Genomic DNA, 18,663 nt, shown 5'->3' with positions numbered 1-18,663 from the left:
TGGTGAGAACTTAATACGTTTTGTATTTTTGGTAGCATGTTATAAGCTTAAAATATGAACATATTAATTAAATTATGTTTTCTTGATTAAGGCTATTAAATTATATATATATCAAAAACCATTTTATTGTCATCCTCTAAAATTTACTATTCATGAAAAACTCACGTAACACTACTTTTTCAATTTTCAGCCACACACTCTCCTTTGTCTCAGACTCATCTCATTTCACTCATTAATTTTCATCTTCTCTATTTCTTTTGTTTCCCCCACCATGTCATCACACGCCCACGGGTTAGTCGGAACCCTTGATGGTTGCGAACGGGATATGGCGATGGTGTGTTTATGTTAAGAAGATGCATGACACAATCAATCTTACTATTATTTTGTTATTGCATGTTTGTACACCTTATAAGTGGCGTACGTTTCATTAAATGTATGTATTATAAACACTCAAAAACCAAAACACACCTAGAAAAAATGAAAATGAAAAACTTGCACACACACACACATAAAACATGATCTTATATACGCCGGGATCTACTTCACTTCACCCAATTGAACATGAGTGTGAATCTCAATGCTTCATGGTTTCCTCCACGGTACTCCATATCACTAAAATAAGGAGCACCAAACCCGCAAAAGCTGTGGCGCTCACCGTGAGGTAGTTCGCTGCCACTCGCATCCATTTCTTTCTTTGTGAGGCGAGATACATGTCAAATACTCCAAAGCAAGCACCATGGAGGAAAAGGGCTATGAATATTAGGCCACCCGTAGTGGGCGTGGTCTTGGCCCTTGGGGCGATTTTGGGCGAAGTTCGGCGAGAACACCGCCCCCGGCGAATTGTGGGGCGATAGAGGGGGGGGGGAGGTATTTGTCGCCGTTGTTTGTGTGAAAATAATAAAAAAATAATAATATGACCGTTGGGAACGGTCAAATGTAAAAACAAAAAAAAACAAATTTAATTTAAACAATCTATATTTAATAAATAAAAGTTTACTTACGCCACATGTTGTGACAATCGTCAATTTCAGGTTAACCTCGTTAACTCAACTCCGTTAATTCAAACTTTAAGATCGTTGAATCTATAACGCATACTTCATTACATTTAAACTAGGGTTTAAATGACGCTTAACACTTACTACATGTGTAGTAGTCTTTCGGGATTTGCACCGAAACGCAAACGATTGAGGAATAAACGAAGCACACTAAAACACTAATGATGTGATAACTATGTGTTAGGATTATGTGTTATATTATTGTCATGATTATGTGCAAGTTAGGATAGAATGTTCTAGAAAAACAACACTTGAAAGTAGAAGGACTAGAGTGTAACTTGTTTGTTTATAAATATATCACTAATAAACAAACCCTAACCTATTATTCTAAACCTACAACACCACCGATCGGCTCTCTCTCCCTCTCTTGACCCACGGCTGCCGTCCACCATCACACACATATACACATCAAATCAAGAGATTAATCCAAGAACTAGGTGCTAGGAAGGTATACTTGATCATCTCTTACCTCTTTGTTGTTTAATTTTGATGTTTGATGGGTTGTGTGAAAACCCTAAATCGGCCGATCTTGTATGTATGTGATTGTTATGATTCTTGTTAGTTGGATAATAGATTGATAACTAGATTGATATTGATACATGATTGATTGTTGTTCTTGATTTGAATTAAAACACAAACCCTAATCTTGTATGTATGGTGTGATTGATATGCATGGATAGTAGTTATAGTGTCTAGAGGGTTATATGGATGCATGATAGTTCATAGATTGTTATTATGATGAGTTTTGATGTGAACAGATTCTGGACAGAACGTATATACGATGTTTAACTGACTGTAACGAAGTGTAAACGTGAAAATTGATTGAGATTGTGGGTACTGCAGTAAACTAGGTTGAGTCTAGTTTCTATGAAGTATAAATTCGTAATTTTTGGATAAGTGGAAGTATACTTTTATGATTTTACAAAAACGTGATGCAAAGCTGAGCTGTTAGACCTGCTGTTAGGTTATGTTGTAAATGTTATATCTCATGAACTACGAGACCAATTGGGTTGGTTCCACTTCTGGAGGTTGACTCACTGAGTTAGGAACCAAACCCAAGTGGTCTTGCATTTATTGGATTTTTCGTTTAACGGGAATTGCAAATAACATTCTGATGTGCATGAATCTGACTGATATAAGTTAGCTGTAATGTTTTGATCATTATGAACAATCTATATGGAATAAAAATAAGATAAAAGATGTTCTGGAAACCTAAGATATGTATGCTCCTGTGGTAATTTTTGGTAAATTAATTGAGACGTTATAATCGGTAAACTAGTGCAATCTTTCAAGTAGAAATTCTGTCATAACGAAACTAGCTGCTGAGTTGTATAGGAATGCATGAAATATGATAGTTTTTATATAATTGTTGTATTTTGACCAAAATACCCTTGCGGGGAATAGTTGCTAGTTGATTGCCATGAATTGACCAAATTTCCCTTATGGGGAATAATGGTTAGTTAGTCTTTGTTTGTTGACCAAAATGCCCCTACGGGAATAATTGCTAATAAGTATGTTATTAATACGTGACACGAAAGTAATTGCTCACTCATGTATCGTATCACAATTTTACTTGTTTAAGTCACACACGATTCACAAACGAAACACGAAACATGTTACGTGCATAGGTATTATGTGCCGAGTCTAGAGACTCGTTAAACATTCCGATACTTAGAAAATCTCTTTGTTATTTTAGAACGCTAGAGAGTTTTCTACGACGCGCATCACTAGGTGATCTAGATCGGATATTCTTCGCAAACAGTGAGTTCACTTACCCCACTCTTAAACTGTTTTCAAACGTTTTTCACTTGGGGGAGATAACATACTCCGATAAACATATTTTCTGAGATAAACGCATATGAAAGATTTTGTTATAAATTATATATCACTTGTAAAGGCTAAGCGGCATACGTAACATTTGAAGTCCCACACATCGGACCGGTTAATATTTGGAATAGCGAGTCACTTTTGGGTAGTACTACTGGGTTTGACAAACCCCACCCGACGCTAAGCTCAACTGGAGGTTGAGTGGGTGTAAATTTTGGCTAACACTTACCATGGTCTGGAGGACCTGGTGACGGGCACTTGATAAACAGTCAGCTTCGGTCGCGAACCACTTAGCGATACTTGTTGTATAGATTAGCTACCTATCGATATATAATTTGACATAACACTATCTGGTAATGCAAAACACTTAAACGCTGTAACGTGGTTACACACTTAAACGCTGTAACGTGGTTACACACTTAAACACTGTAACGTGGTTACACACTCAAACGCTGTAACGTGGTTACACACTCAAACGTCGTAACGGGGTTACGCAACATTTAAACGTCGTAACGAGGTTACGCAAAACGCTAAACGATTTATCTTATTTTACTTGTGAACTCACCAACCTTGTGTTGACACTTTTAGTATGTTATTCTCAGGTAGCCGAGGCGGGCGCGCGGTTTAGGAGCATGCATTAATGAAAACACTTTTATTCTGCAAACTTAATTTTAACAGTTACATTTGGTTTTAAGTCGTCCTGCGTGACGCAACTTTTGAATTAAGGTTTTACGCTTCCGCACTTACTTTCATTTAAACGTTTTTCTTTGGTTTGGTTATAACTAATGATTCCGATCCTGCCAGTTCACACCCTCTGACGGTAAAACTCCGTTAGTGGATTTTGAGGGTGTGACAGATTGGTATCAGAGCCATTGGTTATAGCGAACTAGAAACTGCATGCATACTAGACTATAACCGCGACGACCCATTAGTTATAATGATACGCACTGCATAGGTTTGTGTAGTCTTGAAATCTTATTTCCTTATCTCCTTCACTCATACGCGCGCATATACCCGGCTTACCTGTAGGAATGTCGACGCCACCCTCATCATCATCCGATTCGATGACGCATGCTCACGGGAAGGAACCGCAGTTACCTACTGCCTCGCCACCCCGTGTAGTCCCGGAACTCGAAGCTCCTGCACCAAAGAGGTACCGCCTATCCGGAGGCTTGTATGACAACAACGTTAGCTGGGAATGGTACCCCAACATGATCAGACGTATGGTCTACCGTGAACAAGTTCCCCCATTGCCTCACCCGAACCACCCTGCTTACCCTAACACTCTACCACCTATAACCGAACCTGTAGAGCGAGTTCTCGCAGCTGTCGTTTCTTGTTTGGAGCGTGATGTGGGTTACATGCGCTACACTAGAGAAAATGTTGCCAGACTGTTTAAAGATGGAACCGAGACTCAGGAGGAGATTGCCCGCATGGCAGCGGCAATGAAAGAAATGCAAGAGACTAGTGAGCAACAAACCAAGGTTATGATGAAGATGCAAGCCGAGATGATAGACTTGCAAGAGCAACTCCAAGAAGCAAGGACCCGAACCGAAATAGCATTAGAACGTTGCGATATCCTACAAATGCAACTTGCCCAGAACGTAGCAGAACCTGAGGCAGAGCCCGAGGCAGAGCCTGATGTAGAACCTGAAGAAGATCCCGAAGAGGAGCCTGAGGAGGATCCCGAGGAAGATCCCGAAGAGGAGCCCGAGGAGGAACCTGAAGAAGAACCGGAGGAGGAACCGGCTGAGGAGGAGGCACATTCAGAGGTGTCCTCAGATGACGACATCTAGTGAGGATGACACTTAGATGGAGGGGTTGTCTCCATCCGAACTATTATTTTTCTATGATTTTAAGGATTGATTGGAAATACTTTGTAGCGAATACAATGGTTTTAATCATGAATTTTTAATTAGACTAATAAGTGGTTGTGATGTGATGTTGTTTTTTTTTTTCTTACCTATCTTTTATTACATGTATGGTGTGTTGTATATGAAAGAAAAATTCACGTTTTATACTATGATTCTAGGAAATGGCCTGAAGAAACGCTGGACGAGGACGTGGTAACATCAGCATGACTGCAGCTGAACTCCAAACCCTGCTGAATGACCATGTTGCTGCCGCTTTAGCTGCACACGTTCAAAATCAAACAGGAGGTCCGAATGGAGCATGTACCTTCAAGAACTACTTAGACTGCAAGCCCAGTACGTTTAAGGGCACTGAGGGAGCTATAGGCTTCCTGCGTTGGGCTGAGAAGGCCGAGTCGGCCTTTGAGATGTGTAATTGTCCCCCTGCCAGTAGGGTCAAATTCGCTGCTGGGACACTTGAGGATTCCGCCCTCACTTGGTGGAATTCGAACGTCCAGATCCTTGGATTGGAACTGGCTAACGCGATGAACTGGGGGGAGTTCAAAAACATGATGCGAGAGGAGTACTGTCCGAGGGAAGAAATTTCGAAGTTAGAGTCGGAGTTTTGGTCGTTGAAAATGGTGGGTTCAGAGATTGAAAGCTACACTACTCGTTCGCACGAGTTGGCAGTGATGTGTCCGCGGATGGTGGATCCGCCGAGCAAGAGAATAGAGATGTACATTGATGGGTTAGCACCACAGATTCAGGGTATGGTGACGTCTTCCAGACCAGCCACGATCCAACAAGCGATCCTTTTGGCTCACAAACTGACGGATCAGGCTGTGACCCAGGGTGCGTTACCACCGAGGGGTTCGACTGTTAAAGCCCGTGACAACCCAACTAATGACCACGTCAGCAACAGTAACAACAACAGCAACCCGAACAGCGGGAAGAGAAAGTTTGACAACACCAGATCTTCATCCTCAAACCTCCCACCGCAACACCACTACCGTAAGCCCGAATTTACTCGGAGTTTCAACACTCAGAATCACAACAACAACAACGATAGCGGGCAGGTTTCGAGCGGATATGTTGGGAAATATCCAAAGTGCAACAGGTGCAACTTTCATCATGTTGGTCAATGTGACCGTGTCAAGTGTCAAAGATGCGGAAAGATAGGTCATCAAGCGAAGGAATGTAGAGGAGACCTTGCGGCGAAGGGTGCTCCTAAGCCACCGATGACGACTAAGGGATGTTTTGAATGTGGACAGGAAGGTCATTTCTGGAAGGATTGCCCCAAGCTGAAACATAATGACAACAATGGGGGCAATGGAAGTGGCAGTAATGGTGGAGGAAATGGCAAAGGAAGAGCGTTTGTGATTGGATCAGGTCAAGCCCGCAGAGATCCGCATGTGGTGTCTGGTAAGTTCCCTGTAAACGATTGTTTTGCTTCTGTTTTGTTTGACACTGGAGCTGATAGGAGTTTTGTGTCAAAGGCCTTTAGCCAACTTTTAAACCTTACTCCAACCCCGTTAGACGCTAAGTTTCCTGTTGAATTAGCTAACGGTAAAACTGTAATAACAACTTATATACTTGCGGGATGTAAGCTGAAACTGTCAGGTCATGTCTTTGACATCGACTTTATTCCTTTTACGCTTAGTAGTTTCGATGTCGTTGTCGGCATGGACTGGTTATCCGAGAACCGAGCGGAGATTATATGCCATGATAAGATAGTCCATATTACCACCCCTTCTGGCTAGATCATTTCGGTCCGAGGCGAGAGAAGCGGCATGACCACCAGCGTCATTACCCTTATGAAGGCACAGAAGTATTTACGAAAGGGTCATCCGGCAATTTTGGCGCAGATTGTTGAGAAACCCGCGGAGGAGAAACGAATTGAAGACATACCGGTTGTGCGAGACTTCCCGGAAGTTTTCCCGGAGGATTTACCTGGACTCCCTCCTATTCGTCAAGTCGAATTTCAGATCGAGTTGACACCCGGTGCAGCACCCATAGCACGAGCCCCGTATCGGCTCGCACCGGCGGAACTTCAGGAGTTGTCCACCCAGTTGCAAGATTTGTTGGATAAAGGTTTTATCCGACCTAGCTCATCGCCATGGGGAGCCCCTGTCTTGTTTGTCCGAAAGAAAGACGGGACTTTCCGAATGTGCATCGACTACCGGGAGTTGAACAAGATGACGGTCAAGAACCGTTATCCTTTACCCCGAATTGATGATTTGTTTGACCAGCTTCAGGGATCGAGTTACTACTCGAAGATCGATCTACGATCCGGTTATCACCAGCTGAGAGTGCGCGAAGAAGATATTTCAAAAACGGCTTTCAGAACACGGTATGGTCACTACGAGTTTTCGGTTATGCCTTTTGGCCTAACCAACGCACCAGCCGTATTTATGGATCTCATGAATCGAGTATGCAAGGCGTACCTCGACAAGTTCGTGATTGTTTTCATCGATGATATTCTCGTCTATTCCAAGAACGAGACTGACCACGAAGAGCACTTAAGGATAATTCTGGAACTACTGAAGAAGGAACAACTGTATGCTAAACTCTCGAAATGTGAATTTTGGCTTCGCGAGGTTCACTTTTTAGGACATGTGATCAACGAGAATGGTATCCATGTCGATCCCGGTAAGGTAGAGGCCATCAAAAACTGAGAAGCACCTACGACTCCGACTGAGGTGCGACAATTCCTAGGACTGGCCGGCTACTATCGGCGTTTCATCGAGGGATTTTCAAAGATTGCTCAACCCCTCACCGCTTTGACTCACAAGGGCACTAAGTACAACTGGAGTGACGCGCAAGAATCCGCTTTTCAACTGTTGAAAACCAAGCTTTGTAGCGCCCCTATTTTAGCTCTCCCCGAGGGAACGGAAAACTTTGAGGTACACTGTGACGCATCTATACAAGGTCTCGGTTGTGTGCTGATGCAACTCGAGAAGGTTATAGCCTACGCCTCTAGACAACTACGGGTTCACGAGAAGAACTACACGACCCACGATTTGGAACTCGGAGCTGTAGTGTTTGCTCTTAAGATATGGAGGCATTACTTGTACGGTACCAAGTTTACCATTTACACCGACCACAAGAGTCTCCAACATATCTTCGATCAGAAGGAGCTGAACATGCGACAGCGTCGTTGGGTCGAGCTGCTTAAAGATTACGATTGTGCCATCAAGTACCACCCTGGCAAGGCCAATGTGGTGGCCGACGCCCTCAGCAGAAAAGAAACAGATAAACCCAGACGGGTGAGAGCATTGCAACTTACGATTCATGCCAGCTTACCCGATCAGATTCGCGATGCGCAACTGGAAGCGTTGAAAGATGATAATCTTCCATCGGAACTCATGCGGGGCATGAGCAAGCAACTTGAAACCAGATCGGACGGGGTCCGATATTTTGAGAACCGGATTTGGGTTCCACGATACGGAGAATTGAGAACTCTAGTGATGGACGAAGCTCACAAGTCCCGATATTCTATCCACCCTGGCTCAGATAAAATGTATCATGATTTAAAGGAACTTTACTGGTGGCCGAACATGAAAGCCGACATTGCCACCTACGTGAGCAAATGCTTGACTTGTGCCAGAGTCAAGATAGAATACCAGAAACCATCTGGTCTACTGCAACAACCGGAACTCCCAATGTGGAAATGGGAACACATCTCAATGGACTTTATTACGGGTTTGCCTAAAACACCGACGGGATGCGATACCATCTGGGTGATCGTTGACCGGTTGACTAAATCGGCGCACTTCCTAGCGATTAAGGAAACAGACAAAATGGAAAGACTGACTCGTGTCTACATGAAGGAAGTAGTGTCGAGACACGGAGTGCCTGTCTCGATCATTTCCGATCGAGATTCTCGTTTTACCTCACACTTTTGGAAGTCGCTGCAAAGCGCACTGGGCACACGTCTCGATATGAGTACCGCATACCATCCTCAGACGGATGGGCAAAGTGAACGGACTATTCAGACCCTGGAGGATATGTTGCGTGTATGCGTCTTAGATTTCGGAAAAAGTTGGGAACCCCACTTACCCTTGGTAGAGTTTTCGTATAATAACAGCTACCACGCAAGTATTAAGGTAGCGCCGTTTGAAGCGCTGTACGGACGGAAGTGTCGATCACCACTCTGCTGGACAGAGGTGGGTGATAGCCAAATCACTGGTCCGGAACTGGTACTCGAAACATCGGAAAAGATTGTTCAAATCCGAAATCGCATGGCAGCAGCACGTGATCGCCAAAAGAGTTACGCCGACAAGCGCCGAAAACCTCTCGAATTTCAAGTAAACGATCGAGTGTTACTCAAAGTCTCACCCTGGAAAGGTGTGGTTCGCTTTGGTAAGCGAAACAAACTCAACCCACGATATGTTGGTCCGTACCGGATAACTGAGCGCATTGGTCCGGTGGCGTACCGACTGGACCTACCAACAGAACTCAGTGGCGTACACGATGTATTCCACGTATCAAATTTGAAGAAATGCCTATCTGATGAAACCCAAGTAGTCCCTTTGGAGGAACTACAAGTTGATGAACAGTTACGGTTCATTGAGGAACCAGTCGAGGTTTTGGATTGGGAAACCAAAACGCTCAAACACAGCAAAATTCCAATTGTTAAGGTTCGTTGGAACTCGAGACGTGGACCGGAGTTCACATGGGAACGCGAGGATCACATGATGAAAAAGTATCCTCACCTTTTTGAAGGGCTAACCAAACACCGAAAACCGCGAAACCCGGCAAACCGTCAAACATCACCGGAGGTATGAACTAAATTTTGGGACGAAATTTCTTTCTACTAGGGGATGATATGACAAACTGAAAATCTTTCTTACTTTTTCAGGCTCTCATCACGACTTGAATCAAATTTTCGGGACGAAAATTCTTTAACATGGGAATGATGTGACAATCGTCAATTTCAGGTTAACCTCGTTAACTCAACTCCGTTAATTCAAACTTTAAGATCGTTGAATCTATAACGCATACTTTATTACATTTAAACTAGGGTTTAAATGACGCTTAACACTTACTACATGTGTAGTAGTCTTTCGGGATTTGCACCGAAACGCAAACGATTGAGGAATAAACGAAGCACACTAAAACACTAATGATGTGATAACTATGTGTTAGGATTATGTGTTATATTATTGTCATGATTATGTGCAAGTTAGGATAGAATGTTCTAGAAAAATAACACTTGAAAGTAGAAGGACTAGAGTGTAACTTGTTTGTTTATAAATATATCACTAATAAACAAACCCTAACCTATTATTCTAAACCTACAACACCACCGATCGGCTCTCTCTCCCTCTCTTGACCCACGGCTGCCGTCCACCATCACACACATATACACATCAAATCAAGAGATTAATCCAAGAACTAGGTGCTAGGAAGGTATACTTGATCATCTCTTACCTCTTTGTTGTTTAATTTTGATGTTTGATGGGTTGTGTGAAAACCCTAAATCGGCCGATCTTGTATGTATGTGATTGTTATGATTCTTGTTAGTTGGATAATAGATTGATAACTAGATTGATATTGATACATGATTGATTGTTGTTCTTGATTTGAATTAAAACACAAACCCTAATCTTGTATGTATGGTGTGATTGATATGCATGGATAGTAGTTATAGTGTCTAGAGGGTTATATGGATGCATGATAGTTCATAGATTGTTATTATGATGAGTTTTGATGTGAACAGATTCTGGACAGAACGTATATACGATGTTTAACTGACTGTAACGAAGTGTAAACGTGAAAATTGATTGAGATTGTGGGTACTGCAGTAAACTAGGTTGAGTCTAGTTTCTATGAAGTATAAATTCGTAATTTTTGGATAAGTGGAAGTATACTTTTATGATTTTACAAAAACGTGATGCAAAGCTGAGCTGTTAGACCTGCTGTTAGGTTATGTTGTAAATGTTATATCTCATGAACTACGAGACCAATTGGGTTGGTTCCACTTCTGGAGGTTGACTCACTGAGTTAGGAACCAAACCCAAGTGGTCTTGCATTTATTGGATTTTTCGTTTAACGGGAATTGCAAATAACATTCTGATGTGCATGAATCTGACTGATATAAGTTAGCTGTAATGTTTTGATCATTATGAACAATCTATATGGAATAAAAATAAGATAAAAGATGTTCTGGAAACCTAAGATATGTATGCTCCTGTGGTAATTTTTGGTAAATTAATTGAGACGTTATAATCGGTAAACTAGTGCAATCTTTCAAGTAGAAATTCTGTCATAACGAAACTAGCTGCTGAGTTGTATAGGAATGCATGAAATATGATAGTTTTTATATAATTGTTGTATTTTGACCAAAATACCCTTGCGGGGAATAGTTGCTAGTTGATTGCCATGAATTGACCAAATTTCCCTTATGGGGAATAATGGTTAGTTAGTCTTTGTTTGTTGACCAAAATGCCCCTACGGGAATAATTGCTAATAAGTATGTTATTAATACGTGACACGAAAGTAATTGCTCACTCATGTATCGTATCACAATTTTACTTGTTTAAGTCACACACGATTCACAAACGAAACACGAAACATGTTACGTGCATAGGTATTATGTGCCGAGTCTAGAGACTCGTTAAACATTCCGATACTTAGAAAATCTCTTTGTTATTTTAGAACGCTAGAGAGTTTTCTACGACGCGCATCACTCGGTGATCTAGATCGGATATTCTTCGCAAACAGTGAGTTCACTTACCCCACTCTTAAACTGTTTTCAAACGTTTTTCACTTGGGGGAGATAACATACTCCGATAAACATATTTTCTGAGATAAACGCATATGAAAGATTTTGTTATAAATTATATATCACTTGTAAAGGCTAAGCGGCATACGTAACATTTGAAGTCCCACACATCGGACCGGTTAATATTTGGAATAGCGAGTCACTTTTGGGTAGTACTACTGGGTTTGACAAACCCCACCCGACGCTAAGCTCAACTGGAGGTTGAGTGGGTGTAAATTTTGGCTAACACTTACCATGGTCTGGAGGACCTGGTGACGGGCACTTGATAAACAGTCAGCTTCGGTCGCGAACCACTTAGCGATACTTGTTGTATAGATTAGCTACCTATCGATATATAATTTGACATAACACTATCTGGTAATGCAAAACACTTAAACGCTGTAACGTGGTTACACACTTAAACGCTGTAACGTGGTTACACACTTAAACGCTGTAACGTGGTTACACACTCAAACGCTGTAACGTGGTTACACACTCAAACGTCGTAACGGGGTTACGCAACATTTAAACGTCGTAACGAGGTTACGCAAAACGCTAAACGATTTATCTTATTTTACTTGTGAACTCACCAACCTTGTGTTGACACTTTTAGTATGTTATTCTCAGGTAGCCGAGGCGGGCGCGCGGTTTAGGAGCATGCATTAATGAAAACACTTTTATTCTGCAAACTTAATTTTAACAGTTACATTTGGTTTTAAGTCGTCCTGCGTGACGCAACTTTTGAATTAAGGTTTTACGCTTCCGCACTTACTTTCATTTAAACGTTTTTCTTTGGTTTGGTTATAACTAATGATTCCGATCCTGCCAGTTCACACCCTCTGACGGTAAAACTCCGTTAGTGGATTTTGAGGGTGTGACAGATTGGTATCAGAGCCATTGGTTATAGCGAACTAGAAACTGCATGCATACTAGACTATAACCGCGACGACCCATTAGTTATAATGATACGCACTGCATAGGTTTGTGTAGTCTTGAAATCTTATTTCCTTATCTCCTTCACTCATACGCGCGCATATACCCGGCTTACCTGTAGGAATGTCGACGCCACCCTCATCATCATCCGATTCGATGACGCATGCTCACGGGAAGGAACCGCAGTTACCTACTGCCTCGCCACCCCGTGTAGTCCCGGAACTCGAAGCTCCTGCACCAAAGAGGTACCGCCTATCCGGAGGCTTGTATGACAACAACGTTAGCTGGGAATGGTACCCCAACATGATCAGACGTATGGTCTACCGTGAACAAGTTCCCCCATTGCCTCACCCGAACCACCCTGCTTACCCTAACACTCTACCACCTATAACCGAACCTGTAGAGCGAGTTCTCGCAGCTGTCGTTTCTTGTTTGGAGCGTGATGTGGGTTACATGCGCTACACTAGAGAAAATGTTGCCAGACTGTTTAAAGATGGAACCGAGACTCAGGAGGAGATTGCCCGCATGGCAGCGGCAATGAAAGAAATGCAAGAGACTAGTGAGCAACAAACCAAGGTTATGATGAAGATGCAAGCCGAGATGATAGACTTGCAAGAGCAACTCCAAGAAGCAAGGACCCGAACCGAAATAGCATTAGAACGTTGCGATATCCTACAAATGCAACTTGCCCAGAACGTAGCAGAACCTGAGGCAGAGCCCGAGGCAGAGCCTGATGTAGAACCTGAAGAAGATCCCGAAGAGGAGCCTGAGGAGGATCCCGAGGAAGATCCCGAAGAGGGGCCCGAGGAGGAACCTGAAGAAGAACCGGAGGAGGAACCGGCTGAGGAGGAGGCACATTCAGAGGTGTCCTCAGATGACGACATCTAGTGAGGATGACACTTAGATGGAGGGGTTGTCTCCATCCGAACTATTATTTTTCTATGATTTTAAGGATTGATTGGAAATACTTTGTAGCGAATACAATGGTTTTAATCATGAATTTTTAATTAGACTAATAAGTGGTTGTGATGTGATGTTGTTTTTTTTTTCTTACCTATCTTTTATTACATGTATGGTGTGTTGTATATGAAAGAAAAATTCACGTTTTATACTATGATTCTAGGAAATGGCCTGAAGAAACGCTGGACGAGGACGTGGTAACATCAGCATGACTGCAGCTGAACTCCAAACCCTGCTGAATGACCATGTTGCTGCCGCTTTAGCTGCACACGTTCAAAATCAAACAGGAGGTCCGAATGGAGCATGTACCTTCAAGAACTACTTAGACTGCAAGCCCAGTACGTTTAAGGGCACTGAGGGAGCTATAGGCTTCCTGCGTTGGGCTGAGAAGGCCGAGTCGGCCTTTGAGATGTGTAATTGTCCCCCTGCCAGTAGGGTCAAATTCGCTGCTGGGACACTTGAGGATTCCGCCCTCACTTGGTGGAATTTGAACGTCCAGATCCTTGGATTGTAACTGGCTAACGCGATGAACTGGGAGGAGTTCAAAAACATGATGCGAGAGGAGTACTGTCCGAGGGAAGAAATTTCGAAGTTAGAGTCGGAGTTTTGGTCGTTGAAAATGGTGGGTTCAGAGATTGAAAGCTACACTACTCGTTCGCACGAGTTGGCAGTGATGTGTCCGCGGATGGTGGATCCGCCGAGCAAGAGAATAGAGATGTACATTGATGGGTTAGCACCACAGATTCAGGGTATGGTGACGTCTTCCAGACCAGCCACGATCCAACAAGCGATCCGTTTGGCTCACAAACTGACGGATCAGGCTGTGACCCAGGGTGCGTTACCACCGAGGGGTTCGACTGTTAAAGCCCGTGACAACCCAAGTAATGACCACGTCAGCAACAGTAACAACAACAGCAACCCGAACAGCGGGAAGAGAAAGTTTGACAACACCAGATCTTCATCCTCAAACCTCCCACCGCAACACCACTACCGTAAGCCCGAATTTACTCGGAGTTTCAACACTCAGAATCACAACAACAACAACAACGGTAGCGGGCAGGTTTCGAGCGGATATGTTGGGAAATATCCAAAGTGCAACAGGTGCAACTTTCATCATGTTGGTCAATGTGACCGTGTCAAGTGTCAAAGATGCGGAAAGATAGGTCATCAAGCGAAGGAATGTAGAGGAGACCTTGCGGCGAAGGGTGCTCCTAAGCCACCGATGACGACTAAGGGATGTTTTGAATGTGGACAGGAAGGTCATTTCCGGAAGGATTGCCCCAAGCTGAAACATAATGACAACAATGGGGGCAATGGAAGTGGCAGTAATGGTGGAGGAAATGGCAAAGGAAGAGCGTTTGTGATTGGATCAGGTCAAGCCCGCAGAGATCCGCATGTGGTGTCTGGTAAGTTCCCTGTAAACGATTGTTTTGCTTCTGTTTTGTTTGACACTGGAGCTGATAGGAGTTTTGTGTCAAAGGCCTTTAGCCAACTTTTAAACCTTACTCCAACCCCGTTAGACGCTAAGTTTTCTGTTGAATTAGCTAACGGTAAAACTGTAATAACAACTCATATACTTGCGGGATGTAAGTTGAAACTGTCAGGTCATGTCTTTGACATCGACTTTATTCCTTTTACGCTTAGTAGTTTCGATGTCGTTGTCGGCATGGACTGGTTATCCGAGAACCGAGCGGAGATTATATGCCATGATAAGATAGTCCATATTACCACCCCTTCTGGCGAGATCATTTCGGTCCGAGGCGAGAGAAGCGGCATGACCACCAGCGTCATTACCCTTATGAAGGCACAGAAGTATTTACGAAAGGGTCATCCGGCAATTTTGGCGCAGATTGTTGAGAAACCCGCGGAGGAGAAACGAATTGAAGACATACCGGTTGTGCGAGGCTTCCCGGAAGTTTTCCCGGAGGATTTACCTGGACTCCCTCCTATTCGTCAAGTCGAATTTCAGATCGAGTTGACACCCGGTGCAGCACCCATAGCACGAGCCCCGTATCGGCTCGCACCGGCGGAACTTCAGGAGTTGTCCACCCAGTTGCAAGATTTGTTGGATAAAGGTTTTATCCGACCTAGCTCATCGCCATGGGGAGCCCCTGTCTTGTTTGTCCGAAAGAAAGACGGGACTTTCCGAATGTGCATCGACTACCGGGAGTTGAACAAGATGACGGTCAAGAACCGTTATCCTTTACCCCGAATTGATGATTTGTTTGACCAGCTTCAGGGATCGAGTTACTACTCGAAGATCGATCTACGATCCGGTTATCACCAGCTGAGAGTGCGCGAAGAAGATATTTCAAAAACGGCTTTCAGAACACGGTATGGTCACTACGAGTTTTCGGTTATGCCTTTTGGCCTAACCAACGCACCAGCCGTATTTATGGATCTCATGAATCGAGTATGCAAGGCGTACCTCGACAAGTTCGTGATTGTTTTCATCGATGATATTCTCGTCTATTCCAAGAACGAGACTGACCACGAAGAGCACTTAAGGATAATTCTGGAACTACTGAAGAAGGAACAACTGTATGCTAAACTCTCGAAATGTGAATTTTGGCTTCGCGAGGTTCACTTTTTAGGACATGTGATCAACGAGAATGGTATCCATGTCGATCCCGGTAAGGTAGAGGCCATCAAAAACTGAGAAGCACCTACGACTCCGACTGAGGTGCGACAATTCCTAGGACTGGCCGGCTACTATCGGCGTTTCATCGAGGGATTTTCAAAGATTGCTCAACCCCTCACCGCTTTGACTCACAAGGGCACTAAGTACAACTGGAGTGACGCGCAAGAATCCGCTTTTCAACTGTTGAAAACCAAGCTTTGTAGCGCCCCTATTTTAGCTCTCCCCGAGGGAACGGAAAACTTTGAGGTACACTGTGACGCATCTATACAAGGTCTCGGTTGTGTGCTGATGCAACTCGAGAAGGTTATAGCCTACGCCTCTAGACAACTACGGGTTCACGAGAAGAACTACACGACCCACGATTTGGAACTCGGAGCTGTAGTGTTTGCTCTTAAGATATGGAGGCATTACTTGTACGGTACCAAGTTTACCATTTACACCGACCACAAGAGTCTCCAACATATCTACGATCAGAAGGAGCTGAACATGCGACAGCGTCGTTGGGTCGAGCTGCTTAAAGATTACGATTGTGCCATCAAGTACCACCCTGGCAAGGCCAATGTGGTGGCCGACGCCCTCAGCAGAAAAGAAACAGATAAACCCAGACGGGTGAGAGCATTGCAACTTACGATTCATGCCAGCTTACCCGATCAGATTCGCGATGCGCAACTGGAAGCGTTGAAAGATGATAATCTTCCATCGGAACTCATGCGGGGCATGAGCAAGCAACTTGAAACCAGATCGGACGGGGTCCGATATTTTGAGAACCGGATTTGGGTTCCACGATACGGAGAATTGAGAACTCTAGTGATGGACGAAGCTCACAAGTCCCGATATTCTATCCACCCTGGCTCAGATAAAATGTATCATGATTTAAAGGAACTTTACTGGTGGCCGAACATGAAAGCCGACATTGCCACCTACGTGAGCAAATGCTTGACTTGTGCCAGAGTCAAGATAGAATACCAGAAACCATCTGGTCTACTGCAACAACCGGAACTCCCAATGTGGAAATGGGAACACATCTCAATGGACTTTATTACGGGTTTGCCTAAAACACCGACGGGATGCGATACCATCTGGGTGATCGTTGACCGGTTGACTAAATCGGCGCACTTCCTAGCGATTAAGGAAACAGACAAAATGGAAAGACTGACTCGTGTCTACATGAAGGAAGTAGTGTCGAGACACGGAGTGCCTGTCTCGATCATTTCCGATCGAGATTCTCGTTTTACCTCACACTTTTGGAAGTCGCTGCAAAGCGCACTGGGCACACGTCTCGATATGAGTACCGCATACCATCCTCAGACGGATGGGCAAAGTGAACGGACTATTCAGACCCTGGAGGATATGTTGCGTGTATGCGTCTTAGATTTCGGAAAAAGTTGGGAACCCCACTTACCCTTGGTAGAGTTTTCGTATAATAACAGCTACCACGCAAGTATTAAGGTAGCGCCGTTTGAAGCGCTGTACGGACGGAAGTGTCGATCACCACTCTGCTGGACAGAGGTGGGTGATAGCCAAATCACTGGTCCGGAACTGGTACTCGAAACCTCGGAAAAGATTGTTCAAATCCGAAATCGCATGGCAGCAGCACGTGATCGCCAAAAGAGTTACGCCGACAAGCGCCGAAAACCTCTCGAATTTCAAGTAAACGATCGAGTGTTACTCAAAGTCTCACCCTGGAAAGGTGTGGTTCGCTTTGGTAAGCGAAACAAACTCAACCCACGATATGTTGGTCCGTACCGGATAACTGAGCGCATTGGTCCGGTGGTGTACCGACTGGACCTACCAACAGAACTCAGTGGCGTACACGATGTATTCCACGTATCAAATTTGAAGAAATGCCTATCTGATGAAACCCAAGTAGTCCCTTTGGAGGAACTACAAGTTGATGAACAGTTACGGTTCATTGAGGAACCAGTCGAGGTTTTGGATTGGGAAACCAAAACGCTCAAACACAGCAAAATTCCAATTGTTAAGGTTCGTTGGAACTCGAGACGTGGACCGGAGTTCACATGGGAACGCGAGGATCACATGATGAAAAAGTATCCTCACCTTTTTGAAGGGCTAACCAAACACCGAAAACCGCGAAACCCGGCAAACCGTCAAACATCACCGGAGGTATGAACAAAATTTTGGGACGAAATTTCTTTCTACTAGGGGATGATATGACAAACTGAAAATCTTTCTTACTTTTTCAGGCTCTCATCACGACTTGACTCAAATTTTCGGGACGAAAATTCTTTAACATGGGAATGATGTGACAATCGTCAATTTCAGGTTAACCTCGTTAACTCAACTCCGTTAATTCAAACTTTAAGATCGTTGAATCTATAACGCATACTTCATTACATTTAAACTAGGGTTTAAATGACGCTTAACACTTACTACATGTGTAGTAGTCTTTCGGGATTTGCACCGAAACGCAAACGATTGAGGAATAAACGAAGCACACTAAAACACTAATGATGTGATAACTATGTGTTAGGATTATGTGTTATATTATTGTCATGATTATGTGCAAGTTAGGATAGAATGTTCTAGAAAAACAACACTTGAAAGTAGAAGGACTAGAGTGTAACTTGTTTGTTTATAAATATATCACTAATAAACAAACCCTAACCTATT

The sequence above is a fragment of the Bidens hawaiensis genome, unplaced genomic scaffold (assembly GCF_021521415.1).
Source record: "Bidens hawaiensis isolate Kalapana, Puna unplaced genomic scaffold, B.hawaiensis_p1.1 tig00000978_1, whole genome shotgun sequence".
NCBI lineage: Eukaryota > Viridiplantae > Streptophyta > Magnoliopsida > Asterales > Asteraceae > Bidens > Bidens hawaiensis.
Note: the sequence above shows the minus strand (reverse complement) of the source record.